This window comes from Dendropsophus ebraccatus, chromosome 4 (assembly GCF_027789765.1).
Source record: "Dendropsophus ebraccatus isolate aDenEbr1 chromosome 4, aDenEbr1.pat, whole genome shotgun sequence".
Classification (NCBI taxonomy): domain Eukaryota; kingdom Metazoa; phylum Chordata; class Amphibia; order Anura; family Hylidae; genus Dendropsophus; species Dendropsophus ebraccatus.
In genome coordinates, this window is record NC_091457.1 from 148577961 (window position 1) to 148592965 (window position 15005).

The following is a 15005-nucleotide window of genomic DNA, read 5'->3' on the forward strand; positions in this document are numbered from 1 at the left end:
GTATCTTTATACATGCTAATCTTCTGTCTACATACCTACCCCCCACACATATCCACCCCCCCTCCTCTCCTTTCTTCACTCATGTACTGTTCACATTCACTCTTCACCTTCCTTTATCCCCATTACCTTTCACTCTGCAAGGTGCAGCACAGAAACCGCCGCCATAAGTCCCTTAATCATTTACTATCTCTTACAACGCTCCTTCTTCTTGCAGCAGGAGACATTTCTCCTACCCTAGTCCTCCCTCTTTCACTAATAGCTTCTTTTCAGCATATTCAACGGACGGACGCAGCAAGAACAAAGGATGCCTTGGCCGGCGCATTCCTAGCAACTGACCAGGCCAGTGGGGTTCTTAATAAGTACATTAAATTTTGTTGTCAGATAAACCTGTGTAAACGCACCATAAGGCTGCGTTCACACTACGTATATTTCAGTCAGTATTGTGGTCCTCATATTGCAACCAAAACCAAAACTCACAGAACCTTTTAGATCGAAAAATCAAGTTCAATTTGGCTGAAATAAGTACTACGTACGGGACCGCATGGAAATCCACGGCCGTGAGTTTCAACATTTCCGTCCTCAAACAATGGTCTTGTTCATTTTTCCCGGCACCGTATACGATCCGGCCGTAGGCTCATACATAGTGTGCATTGTGCGGGCGTATATCGTATACTTCCCAGCGAACGCATCAACCTCAAAACTACGTGCGTATATTCGCGGTTCGCACTACGGACGGAAACATACGCAGTGTGAACATAGCCACGTGCAAAACAGTTGTCATTCACTAACTGAGAGTTCTGTGCCAGTCCACTTAATGACATTAGTTCGGATAACGGGGCAGGGGCAGAAAATGCCAGAAGCTAGAGGTAATACCTGGACATATGGGTGCAGTTTTGAAACATCACAGTTCTAATTATCACAAAATTATCACTCAAATAAAAACAATACAAACCATTAGACACAGATGGTCCCATAACTTACTTTTCCTAAAAAAAAAAAAAAACTACTAGAACACACATTGGAAATATATTTTCAAAGAATAATTCTTTTATGGCATATAGGGAACTTCATAAAGAATAGCAATGCATATATACACTTATCTCTGTTTAGTTTGTAGTGTAATTTACCCTTGTAGTGAAAATCTGTGAGTGCGAGTGCGTGTTCTTCATGTATCTATGATACATTAACCAAGTACATTCCACGGGCAGATAACAAGAATAATCAGAAACCTCTTACAGAAGCTGCTTTCTTATCGATAAGCTTCACATACATACTACAATGTGTATAAGTACTGGGGTGACCCCTCCTCTGTGAGGGTGGAGCTGGGAGGACATGGAATGGAATCCGTCATTGTAAGAAGATTTCATGGACCCTAAAATTTTACGGGACGTGTGAATAAGGCCTAAAGCAGTTATCTTTCTTAATTCTCCTCGGTGTTACCCATTTCTGCCTCTTTCTTTTTTCCCTCTGGTTGTTTTCCCAATGTTCTACAACTTCCTATACCTAACAACTAGAGATGAGTGAAGCAGCCAAAAATTTGTTTCTCGAGCTTTGCAAATCAAATCTTAACGAATTTCTTTAAAACAGCCAAAATTATAGTAGCTACAATACTAGGACTATTACAGAAGAAAGAATTTGTTAAAGCATGTTCTTAAAAAAAGTGTCAAAAATCAGAAAATTTAGGTGAGTCAATCATCCAGTTTCCACCATTCCTCCCCTATATCTCTCTGTTAGTCTCTCCCTGCTCTGCTGAACGAAGCAAATTGACAATTCGCAGCGAATCTTGATTCGCCAGATTCACTTCGCTCATCTTTAGTAACAACTGACTTCAATGCACTCTATCAGTTTTAGGCGTCTAGACTCCAAAAATATGAGTTAGGACTACTCCAAAGTTACAACACTAAATCCCCTTGAACTCCCCAAAAAAAAAGGTGAAAAAAAGGTACATACACTAAATTCCGTTTAGCATACCAGTTTCACCTTTCAACTTCAACCTTTCTGCCGTCTGGGCGCGCCTTACTTGATCACGGTCCACACTCGTGAAGGAACTATCCAAACTCTCTGGTGGATGTCCCGCCAAAAGCGCTTATCCATCACTTCTGCAAGGATCAACCACAATTTGACTTCAGTTGAATACACAAAATATCCAGGGGTCAGAAGGAACACCTTGGACAAGCCGTTTGCCGCTATCGAGACTTTGATATTGGTATATGTCTGAAGTAGTGCTCCCTTATCTCAGTCACACAGGTGGGGGACCACCTTTATATTCACTCACCCTCTCATACTACTATCCTGACCACTTGGACAACATTCACGCCAAGCACCTAAAAACAATAAAACTTTTCACAGGCAAGAGTTTCTATGAGATAGTGTGGTGTATTCAAGACAAAGAGACAGAAAATTCTCCAATCCAATATACCCTTAAGTATCACGTGGATATTCTACGGTTCTTGCCAAATATTATGGGTTGGAAGTATGAGAAGACCGGCTACAACATACCATAAGGTCTGACTTACTGTTTAGAAGACAACAGAGACCCAGAGCAATTGTAGGAGGCTAAAAAGCTCTTACTGTCCCCCGATCCTCTGTCTGAAAAGATGTTGGTCTTAGGTTATTGGGGTCTTCTTCACTTGCCAGCCCCAAATTGGGTGCCAAAAATGTTAGGGTGGTCATAAAGGGGACCACTTGAGTATATTGGATGGTTGCCAGAACAGATAGGACAGCTCGGACCTAGGCTTGGCTGTCGGCTTGTCAGCCGGCGGCCCTTGAACTCGCCTGGGAAAAGCTGGATCCACTCCTGGAAACTGGGAGAAGTTTCCTAGGATCGTAACCAGCTTTTCCAGGAGTGACACGGAGATCAAATGCTGCCAGCTGACAAGCCAACCTCCGAACCTTGCTTCACTAGTACTGTACATTGGCTCATCGCTAGTTATAACACATCCACACGAGGACTCTTTTTTTTACAGGACCAGTTGTACTTTGGAGGGAGGGGAGCAATTCTGTTTCATTTTACTGCCTCAAAATAAATGAATAAATATGCTTACAATTGCCCTTTTTAACCCCTATACGTTTTGTAATTTTTCCGTCCATGATGCTGTGTGAGGACTTATTTTTACACCCTGATCTGTAGTTTTTACAATTTAGGATAGAAAAACGCTTTGTTTTCATTTATATTTTTCGAAGGGGGTGTGGGGTGTAACCAAAAAATGAGCAATACTGGTGTTTGGTATTTTACAAAGAAGCTACTATGGTGCAGATAAAGCCTTCCAGGGAACTGTTTACATCAGCCACCTCAAAAGGGAGGTGGGAGGAGGAGACGGAGAGAAAAGCTCTTACACAGTTTTTTGTGTCTTCAGCAAAAAGAAGCAGCTCAGAACTGGGGGAAGGAGACTGAATAGATAATAACAAATATGGAAGGAATTGTTAGTTTCACGATGGGCAGCAACATATCAACAGTTATGTTAGCGTGGAATACCCCTTTAGGGTGCGTTCACACCTACAGGATCTGCAGCAGATCTGCAGCAGATTTGATGCTGTGTTCAGTTATTTAAATGAAATCTGCTGCAGAAAATCAGCTGCAGATCCTGTAGTTAATCCCTTAATTGACCTGAAGGTTCTCTCCAATCCTATATGTAGTTTTTACTTATCTCTTTGCTCTTGGGGGATCATGAATGATTATATATCTTACTCGCTTATATATCTCGATAAGCTCAGTGTACACAGTAACCTTTGGCATTAAGTCCTTCCACTAGTGCAGAGTCAGGATCTCAGAACCATGAAGAGGCAATACATTAACTATTTGTTTTGAATAATGCAAAAACAAAAAGAAACCTATAGTTCCTTATTTTTATATCAAACCTTTTCTTTGTCTGTTTTTCATGTTTATGGAAAGATTTTATGTGAAATATTCTAGTTTTGCATAATCAGCAAACTATACAGTATTGGGCCATGTTCACATGGCGTAAGACACCGGCCGTTCCATGACCGAGTTGGGTCACGGAATGGCCGGTGTCAGAGAAGATCATCTGCAGTACTGGCCGGATGATCTTCATTGCTTGAATACAGATGCGGGCGCATCCATGCACACAACTCCCCGCTCCATTCTGTGCACTGACAGCTTCTCTGCGGCCGCTAATCCCATTGACTGCACTGATTTGCTGTTCTGCACTTGCGTGGATAGCACAGGAACAGCCAATCAGAAGGCAGTTTCAATGGGAATAAATGGGAATTCAACGGGAATGAAAAGACTGCCGATGACGGTGCAGTCAGGCCGGCCTCCAGAAGAGTGACGTAATCGTCCCAAAATTGCGGCCAGGGCAGAACGGGTTGACAGCGATTATATGATTGCTCAATATTACATGGGGAAGGGGGCCATTCACATAAATAACACATATTACAATGTTGTATAACTTTGTAATGTGTGTTACTTAGTGAGTTTGTTTTTTTTCCACTGGAATACCCCTTTAAAGGGTACCTATGATTTAAACAAACTTCTCACATGCCATGGTGACTTGTCAGAAGTTTGCTGAGACGGATGCTGAGACCCCCGGTTGATCGGTAGAATGAAGGGGCAGGTGCTTGCATTTCCCTGCAAAAGTAGCAGTCATTATAATGGAGCTCTATAAAACTTCCGATAATCACTGCACCGCAAGTTCCTTGGTTTGTTTTCAATGATAGGCACCCCTTAACCACCATATAATATTAACTTTCTTATTGCAACATGATATGCAGCGTGCAGGGACGGAACCGATAACTTGTGCAGGAAGGGCTGTGATTGGTTGAATTTTGGGGCAGTCGATAATCTTTAGTTATAAAAGCTCCTGGGAACAAGTTTTTTTTTTTTTTTTTTTTTAAATTCCCAAATAGTGACATCACAAGTGTGACCGTATAAGTGTGAACACACCAGCACTTGTCATCAATATTCATAGTTAAAGAAGGTAAGTTGTATCTTTTTTTCTATCTCTTGCTGTCTTTGGGTGTTGCTTATCAAATCACATAAAAATTCTTATGGAGTAAAGTTTGGAACAACAGCTTTTACTTCTATTATCTGTGAATTCATTCCTGGATATACGTTCTGCCTAATCCCCTTCCTTGGCCATAAGTAGCCCTTCTGGCGGAATGTTCAGGAGTTAAAGAAAGATTGACAAATTCGGAGATTACTCTGTAATAGCTATAGATTAGCTTCTACTGAGTGTAATACCTATTCAGCCTTTTACTATAACAAAGCCGAGCTTCACACCGAGAAATATTCCGCTCGTCCGTGTACGGATGAGGCCGGGATATGTTACCGAACACTCATTCGTTCATTGACAGATGAATAATAGATTAAAGGCTTATTCCCTCCTCTGACATTACTGACACGTTCACCACATATTTGCAGCCACCAATTAGGGGCATCTTTACATTTTTGTACGAATGTTTTTGTTTTTTGTAACATTGAAAAGCCTATGAAAAAAATATTGTCAGCATTTTGTTTTTCTATAAAAAGATACAAACCCCAAAACACATTAACAAAATTGTATGTGGGGGGGGGGGGAGAGGATTTATTAAGGATGGTAGACTAAGTTTTTGCTTTGGTTTTATTGTGAATCTTGTTTCAGGCCTAAGAGTTTCTGAAGAGGGTGTCACCACTATCAATGCTATAGAAGTGGATATGTAGCGCTATACATCAGGCTATTATCATATGACGCCCAATATAATTCCTGGAGTCTGAAGAAGTTTAATGCCGCCCTATGGAGTCCTGGGTGACATCCAACCTCTTCAGATGCCGGGAATCAAATGCCGAGAGTTTGGGTTCTGAGAAGTTGCCGAACCTGGACAGTTTATTATTATTTATCCCCTATACCGAAACTAAAATGAACTGCACTAAAACAGCTAAAAAATTGCTAAACTTTTAGCTGTTTTATTGTACTTAAAAAATTGGCTTATCTATACTTACCTGTCCGTGCTCCCTCGGTGTCTTCCTTCTCTGGTGTCCAGTGTCCCTTGCAGCTGCCAACATCCGGCTTAGCCAATCACTGACTGAGATGGGACAGTGCCACGGCCAGTGATAGGCTTAGTGGGCTGTCATTCTTGTCTCAAGAGTGACCGCCCACTCAGCCAGTTAAGTTTATCATCTCATCAGTCAGTGATTGGCTGAGTGGGCTCTCACTCTCGACTCGACTCCAGAGGAGGGCAATATGGTGTAACTTTGCAAGAATTAAACCTCCTATTAGTCAACTGCTTCAAAATAAAAGCTTGGGCTTTAAAGACTTGTAACTTTCTCCCAGGCTAACTGGGTAACCATTTAACTTTTTTAAAACACCAGCTAGAATTTGGACATAATAAATAAATAATAGACATGAGCGAGTAGTGAAATATTCGACTTTCAAGAATTCGAATCAAATAGGCACCGATATTAGAATATTCGAACGAGTATTCGATCCCATTATGGTCTATGGGGAAAAAATTTGCGGCACTTGGAGGTCACCAAGTCCCCCATGAAACCTCCCTAAACGATGCCAACACCTCCGGAATTGCACTGGGACATTATGGGGAGCATGCCTGGGTGCACCCAACACCCCAAAATCGCAGTATAATGCCACTTTCTGCAGCTGTGAAGGAAAAATATTGGCAAACGCTTTACAAACAATTATTGCAATGTTCACACATTTCTTCGTATTTCGTATCACGCGTCATGCTGTACGAACATTACTGGAACCGTATGTATCACGTGCCTTTTTCTGAACTACTGGAACAATATGTATCACGTGCCTTTTACTGAACTACTGGAACAATATGTATCACGTGCCTTTTACTGGGCTACTGAAACAGTATATATCAGGTGCCCTTAGTGGGCTACTGGAGCAATATGTATAACATTTTCTTAGTGGTGTTAAACAGGGACACTATAAGTCACTTGTACACACAGGGTACTGGAATGAATACAGCTGCTGATGCTGATGTTATATCATCTATGTCTTAGCACTGAGAAGCTTTGTATTCAGAGATGACTTTTTCGCTGGATCTTAGCCCTGAAAAGGACTTTTGGGTTCAGTAGTAATCCTGCCTAACCAAAACACTACTAAAACCTCTCTCTCCCTACTGCAAGATCTCTCCCTGACTAGGTTGAAAGCTCATCTGCGGTCGAGAGGCGGGAGCCAAGTATTTAAGATTCGAGGTCCTGTGGTTCAGCCATCCAATGAGGGTAGACGCCGTTATCGCGCTGCGTGCGTACTCCCAGGGTCCCTCACAGCCTCCCTGCATGGTGATTGGATAAAAAAAAAGCGCCAACTGTGATGGGAGGGCTTTCAAATGTTTCCCGTGTATTCGCCTCACTACTCGATTGAATTCGAATCTTTCGAATACCGCAATATTCGATCGAATACCATCTCGATCGAATCGTATTCGCTCATCTCTAATAAATAATAGACATCTTCTCTTCTATCTGTAAATCTGAATCCAATGATCACCACCCTATCAATAGACTAAGTAAGGTGCCATAAGGTGTTATATTACGGTCACCTCTAGTTAATTTTTTACCTGGCAGCGTCTCTGGTATTCATATATGTATGTATGTTCAGGTGGAGACGGAAACATTTTTTCCTCTATCTCAAGGGTGAGCCATTCAAGGTAAGTCAATTCCACGATGCCTCTGTGAAGCATCGGGGTCCGTTCTATACTTCCCAGAAAGACGGTAATGATAACAGTGCATTTATTTGTTACAATTTATGAAGATTACTCAGCAGTCTCTTAGATAATAGATTATATAAGCCAGTGTGAACATAAGGCCCTGAGGAGCTGTAAATAACAAAACTGCTTCTCTAAATATTCCAAAAAGTTTGCTGTGCGAGGGAATAGCCTGGTATTACATGACTAAATAAGTGGCTGTTGTGGGAAGTAAGTGACGACATGGAAGCAGCTGCTCCTTCTGTAAGCAGGAATCCTCTTATAAGCTGAGCGGACTGTATTAGAGAGAACCATCCTCTTCATCGGAGTAGAAGATGACCAGGGTTACACATTGTAGAGTGTCTGAGAACCGTTTAGAGATTATAATAAATAGAATTATGTACTGCCGTGTAATATATGCTGAGACTATGAAGACTATGATGAAACCTGGAAGAAATTTTTTTTAATATTTATGGTTTGCTCAAATTTTTTTTTAAGCAAAGTATCTAAATGTATATAAAGAGTTAATAGCCAATTCTTTGGGGTTGGGTGGAGAGGGGTAGTGTGTGTGTATCATTCGCTGTACCTAGACAGTGGACAAGTGGGTGGAAAAAGACTGTGACTAAATAAAGAGATTACATTCACCGTCTTGGCACAGGCTGGTTGGATTTTGCCGTACGGTTATGACTAGAGATGAGCTAACCCCGAGCATGCTCGGGTTTGTCCAAACCAATGCGTGCAGCATTTGATTACCGGTGGCTGAGGACGTTGGATACAGCTCTAAAAAGTCCTGGAAAACGTAGCCACAGGCTGTATCAATGTTTTACAGGCAGCCTTAGGGCTGCATCCGACTTCCTCAGCCACTGGTAATCAAATGCCACACGCTCGGGTTTGCTTATCTCTAGTTATGACCAAAATAAATACTTCACTCTTTACAAGCTTTGCATAAATCAATAGTACAAATTAAAGAGGACCTGTCACCCCCCGTGCCGGGGTGACAGGCTCCCGACCCCCAGTTAGATCCCCTTATACGCACCTCATCCCGCCGAGTCCCGCTGCCGGTCCCGGGACAAAGAAATCCCGGTCAGAAGCCAGCGTGCGCGCTCTGGAGAGAGGTCCGGCGTCCATAGAGAATAAATGGAGCCGGACTCCTCTCTGCAGCACACGCACGGCTCCATTCATTCTCTATGGACACCAGACCTCTCTCCAGATCGCGCGCGCCGGATTCTGACCGGGATATATCCGTCCCGGGACCGGCTCTGGCAGCAGGACTCGGTGGGATGAGGTGCGTATAAGGGGATCTAACTGGGGGTTGGGAGCCTGTCACCCCGACACGGGGGTGACAGGTCTCCTTTAAGGTAAGAAACCTTGTGATATATCAATTAAAGAAGAATCCATCTTTCTACACCTGGAAGAGTAATATCATCCTCACCCTAACAATAAATTTAAAAAAATTCCATTCTGCAAAAAATACTTGTTGGTCTCAAGATCAATATTTGGTTACAGCTGCCCATAGAAGTCTATAGAAAAGGGAGGGGGAGAAGAGTGACTTGAAAAAGAAATAAGCAGACAGAAAACCTGAAGATTGTAATATTAATAATAATAATATTTATTTGTATAGTGCTAACAGATTCCGCAGCGCTTTTAGTGAGTTATTTTGCACACCAGGGCTTCCTGACACACTACTGCTCTTTAAAGTTCTCCATGCTGCTTCTGCTTCTGAGGGTTATAGAGATATAGGGGGACATTTATTAAGTCCGACGTTTTTTACGCCGGACTTATAAATGTCCCCGCATCTCTGGCGCTACGGAGATTTATGTAGAGGCGGACTGCCTCTACATAAATCCCGTGCGCATCGGTGCGCACAGCTGAAAACCTACGCCACCTGAAAGGTGGAGTAGGTTTTCGGCGTATCTTTTAGTTTAAAAAAATGATAAATCGCGTGGACTCTGAGTCCGCGCCCCCCCCCGTTCCGCGCCCTCCTCACCCCCTCCCTGCCCCCCCTCCGGCGTACCCAACGGAAAGTGGCGATTTGCGAATATTTTATTCGCAAAACGCCCATTTGCGAATAAAATATTTGCAATCGCCCCTTTGCGCAAAAAAGTACGCCTTTTTGTGTTTACATGTCGCCCATAGGGCAGAGATATAGGATCCCTTCTGTGTGTGCAGTATATGGGAGACTTTATAGGGCTTAGGCTCCACCCACTAAATGAAATATTTGGCTTATAACTGCCCATTGAAGTCTATGGAAAGGGGAAGGCGGAGGCAATGGAAAAAGAAGCAGACAGACATAGAGACAAAACTGCAGTTTGCAGTGTTTTATATTTCACTCCAGGGCTTGATTCACAGTACTGCTTTATAAAGTCCTCTATGCTTCTACTCTTTCTGAGGATTATAGTGATATATGGGAGTATAATACCTCCTGTGTGCGCAGTGTATGGGAGACACCACCAAGGTTATGTATATATATTTTAAAGCTACACTAGAATCTCTTTCTATAGCTCATTTCATGTGCAGCAGTTTCCTGATATTCATCTTCTCACTGATGAAGTAATAGTCTGGACTTTTTTAACTTCTGTCATGTATTGAGCTTGGGCTAGACTTGTGTTATACACAGAAACCAATCGGAGAATCAAAGGGCAGGACAAAGGTGCAGCCTGAACCAGTAGTCAGGTCGGCATCAGCACCTGGCATACTCGGGCAAGTGTCGGGGCCCACGGCCGCCCAAGGGGCCCCTGACACTTGCCCAAGCAGTGAGACAGACGCCCGCCGCATCACCGACCCCTGGGGGAGGGCTGGAGGGGCTGGGGAAGGACCTGCCGTGTTTGCTGCACTGGGGAAGGACCTGTGGTGACGTCATAAGGGGGCGGGGCTGAGAACGGGAGAGGCTGCATATGGATGAAGGACCTGTGATCATTGTCATGTGACATGAGGAGGCGGGGCTCACTAATACCTTCCCTCTGTATGCTGTGAGTTTTAGTCCTTCTCGTATATCTCCTTCTGTAATGTCCTCTGATCTCCCATAATAACAGACTGTCCATGCTGGGAGTTGTAGTACTCCTCTTAAATCTCCTCCTGTAATGTCCTTTGATATCCCATAATAACAGGCTGGACACGCTGGGAGTTGTAGTTCCCCCTGGTATACCTCATGTAATGTCTCTTATTGTAACTCCATTCTAGCCTGCTCTATGGTGAAGAAGCTAGAATACAGACTCCAGGGGGACGACCTCCTTCTAGCACCTCCATTCTAGTCCACCAATCTCACCAACAGGCGCAGAGCGATGACATCATCACGCCTGCTGGTGGATCCACAAGGTGCACACAAGGGAGAAGAGGACCCGTCCCCGTCCGGGTTAGTGAGTATGATTTTATTTTTTTATTTTCTTGTGCTGAGGGAGATCAGGGGGCATTTCTATGGGGGCAGAGCAGGGGGCATTACTATGGGGCAGAGCAGGGGGCATTTCTATGGGGCAGGGCAGGGGGCATTACTATGGGGACAGAGCAGGGGGCATTACTATGGGGACAGAGGGCATTATTACTATATGGGGGGCACAGCACGGGACCCACAAACCTCCTTACTTTACATGACGCCAAACAGTGGAGTTACTACTGTATGGGAGTCTATGGGTGGGAAAAAGGGAAGGAAGTTGCTGGAAAAGTGCGGAGCCTAACATGTTTGTCTGACAGGTCCCGAAGAGATGAATTGTAGCTTGAAGATATCATCATGGAGGTCTGGGCGAGATGGAGAGGAAACGGAGAGCGATCGCCTCAGATCAAAGAAGACGTCACCTGTGAGCTACTGGATTACGTTTTTTTTCGGTATTTTGTCAAACTTTATTTGGTAGGTGTGCTATACAAAGGGGCCTGCTGAGGCTCTCTCGCCCAAGGGCCCACAAAAACCTGGAGCCGGCCCTGCCAGTAGTGAGTCAGGGGGTGTCTTGGACTACCTAAGACTCTGTAGACACTTATTTTAAGCAGTAGAGCTGTGTGAACCTCGAGCATGCTTAGGTCCATCTCAACCTGAGTGCTCGGCATTTGGTTATCAGTGGCTGAGAAAGTTGGATGCAGCCCTAAGACTTCCTGGAAAACTTGGATACAGCCATAGGCCATAAGCTGTATCCATGTTTTCCATGACTCTCTAGAGCTGCATCCAACTTATTCAGCCACCGGTAATCAAATGCCAAGCACTCAGGTTCAGACTGACCTAAGCATGCTCGAGGTTCACACATCTCTACTAAGCAGTAGTCACATATTACCGCACTGTCCCATAGGAGGAAAACTAAGGGTACTATTAGACGGGCTGATAGGGCCCCGATAACAACTGTAAATGAGCGCCGATCTGTTTACTGGGCCTATTAAACGGCCTGATAATCGTTTAACAAGCCTTCAATTTCAAGACATATTGGGAATTGTATTTATGCAACAACTGGACAACTTCAGGCTCCTCGCCTCTACTCTACAGGTACTGACTTTAATAGCCACATTTCTATTTATTTATTTAATTTTGGGGGTTGCCGCTATTAAGTTTGCTTCTAAAATGTATTTTCCCGCTCAGAATTGTATATAAAATATTGAACAATCAAACTAAATTAAGAAAGAACAACCTTCAAGAAATACTAAGGCTTACAAATAGTCATTTCCCTGCCGGTACCCCATTACATTGGCCCTTTTCTAAATGGACATTATACAAATTATATAAAATAAATTATATATATTATATATATATAAAAAAATTAAATCAGTCGTGTTTGTACCATCATGTTCCTCCATCGGCTGAGCCCCAAATGTGCAGGTAGCAGGAACATACGGTGACTTTCACCACAGGCTATAGCATCTGTTGCACATATACCGTATAATTATAATATTGTTAGTAGGGGCACTAAGTTTTCCCGTGAACAAGCTCAGAACTGCTAATTAAAAAAAATCCCTTAAAGCTAAATTTCCAGAAATGCTATAATAAACATTTACCATTAATTATCACTGAATAGAAGAACAAAGATCTCAAGAATCAGCCGCTCGGTCAACATTGCAGCCACACGCATGACCTCCAGGCTGGTTTAGCACTAGATCAGCACAATTATTCTTTTTTTTCCCCTTAGTTATCCCTTCTAATGAAATAAACACTCAGGATGTTAATTTGGTGAGTAACGTCAATTATTTTTTTAAATCACTACTAATCCAGATGATGGTTACAGTTCTAAGTAGACATCTAATAGTTGCAGTACAGTAGACAGAGACTGTGCACATTATGCTTTTTTTTGGCATTCTTTGAGCCTTAAAATGGACCAAAAATATACAATGTTTAGCTGAATAACTCCCCCTAAAACTTAAAATAACTAAAAAAAATTATAATTGAATTTTAAAAAATGGAATATAAAAAAAGACTTAAAAATTAAATTTTGAGAAAAAAAATTGACTGGGTATTGTCAAAAAATGTATTATTAATCAGTGAGTGCTATGAAAACATTTCCTATTTCCTATCTCAGGAACTGAGCGACACTTCTGTGGAGACAACTTAAAAAAAAGAACATTTTCAATAAATAAAAATTGAATCTAAAAAAAGGAATTAAATAGAAAAATACTTAAAAAAAATATTTTAAAAACATTAAATTAAAAAAAAATTACTGGGTATTGTCAAAAAATGTATTATCAATCAGTGGGTGCTGTGAAAGTATTTCCTATCTCAGGAACTGAACGATACTACTGTGGAAACAATTGAAAAAAAAATTGAACATAAAAAATTTGAATGAAAAAAATTTTAGTAAAACATTTAATTAAAAAAATTGACTTAAAAAACATCGAATAAAAAAATGACTTAAAAACTGAGTTTAAAAATGATAATTCAACTTGAATTTAAATTGAAATATAAAATTTTTAAATATGGAAGAGTACAATATTTCACGTGAAAACAATCTCAGAATTACTTGGATAAGTTATAGGATCACAGACCTATAACATTACTGAATTCCCGCTCAATTCAGCCAGGCTGAAGTATGGGACAGCCTGACAGCGGTGGGCTTGGCAGTGTCGTTACACCATAGGGAGGATAGGGTGTGTTACGTTGTGATGACAGGACGAGGTGATGGAGGAAGATGATGATGTGTCGGAATAATGGCCCCAAATTAGCCTAGGAGGCCAGAATAGTGTTTGTCCAATGAGCAGTGATGCACATATACCACCATTGTCCGTAATTAGAACTCCAAATGTCCGTGCCGAGGTGCACCAGATTAGAGACACAGAGATGCAAGGAGTTGCCAAACTTCTTTTCCAGGTAGCTGTGCAGAGCGGGAATTGCCTTATTGCCAAAAAATGGTGACTTGCCACTCTCCGTCTTGTTTGGGCACAAGCCAACAGTTCCCTCAGTGGCTTGGACTGTACTACCTGCAATGAGAGAGACTACAGGGACATGGTCATATTTAGAAATACAGGCCAATAAACTTAGCCAGTAGTCCATTTAGCATGTTTGCCATAGGGTGGGTGCTGATATAATGCTGGTTTATTGGGATGACCGTTAGTGTTTGCCCACTGGTCCCCACAGAGGAAGCAGAGGTAGATGTTGTTGACTTCCTTCTTCCAAGTGAGGCTGCTGACCCCTGACTTGCAGAGATGGAGCTGTGCCATGGTAGCTGCAGCTGTTGGTGGTTACAGGCAAGAATTGGAGTGGGGGTCCCGGTTCTTTCTTACAGGCAGTCGGGGTGCCATTCCAGGTGCTGCCGCATACAAGTTGTACTGGGATTTAAACACAAACCCGACACACTTTATGATCACGGATGCTACAGAAAGCATAATTTTTTTTATGCCACTAACATGGAAAAGCTACCACACTATTCACTGTTAACCACACTGTTGACTAGCTGATGCTTTACCCCTCCCCATTTTGCCTCGGGAACCACAAGCTATGGACGGGACCTGATCCATCTCGGTGGAACAAATCCATCTTCATCCCTTGAAGATAATGACATTTGGGGGCCAAGATTTCATGTAGGATCTGCAAAATCATCATTGTAGTCTGGAACAAAGTTATCCTCTGCAAACCTTTCTTCTTCCAGTGGCATGAGGTACGATCCTGTATTTTTGGCGTTGGCTGGCCCTCCCTTGCTCTCCTGACTGCTGTGTGGCCTTTAAACCAACGTTAGGGTAGAGCGGCTGATACTCCGGGGGGAGCGCTAATCTTGACAGATGCTCTCTTGCTGATAGTTCTTCAAAGCCGACTTACTGCTGTGACAGAATAGAGGAAACGTCCTGCCCTTGGCATAGATTGGTGTTGGCACTACTACTTGAGGACCCTTGAGTGCTGGCTCTGGGATTGACTACTGTTTGCCGTGGAGCTGGAATTTGAGGGGATCTTTTCCACAATA

General features: G+C 42.7%; 2 protein-coding genes across 2 annotated transcripts in view; both read left to right on the forward strand.

Moving 5' to 3' along the window:
• The window catches only part of LOC138788973 (flavin-containing monooxygenase 5-like), a 60927-nt gene that overhangs the window by 19275 nt on the left and 26647 nt on the right, over window positions 1-15005 (forward strand). The gene's annotated exons all lie outside the window — the stretch shown is intronic.
• LOC138788972 (flavin-containing monooxygenase 5-like) overlaps window positions 7602-15005 on the forward strand; it is a 120088-nt gene continuing 112684 nt past the window's right edge. Inside the window, exon 1 of the mRNA XM_069967424.1 lies at window positions 7602-7611. The gene's annotated coding sequence lies outside the window, so the exon portion shown is untranslated. The remainder of the gene's footprint in view (window positions 7612-15005) is intronic.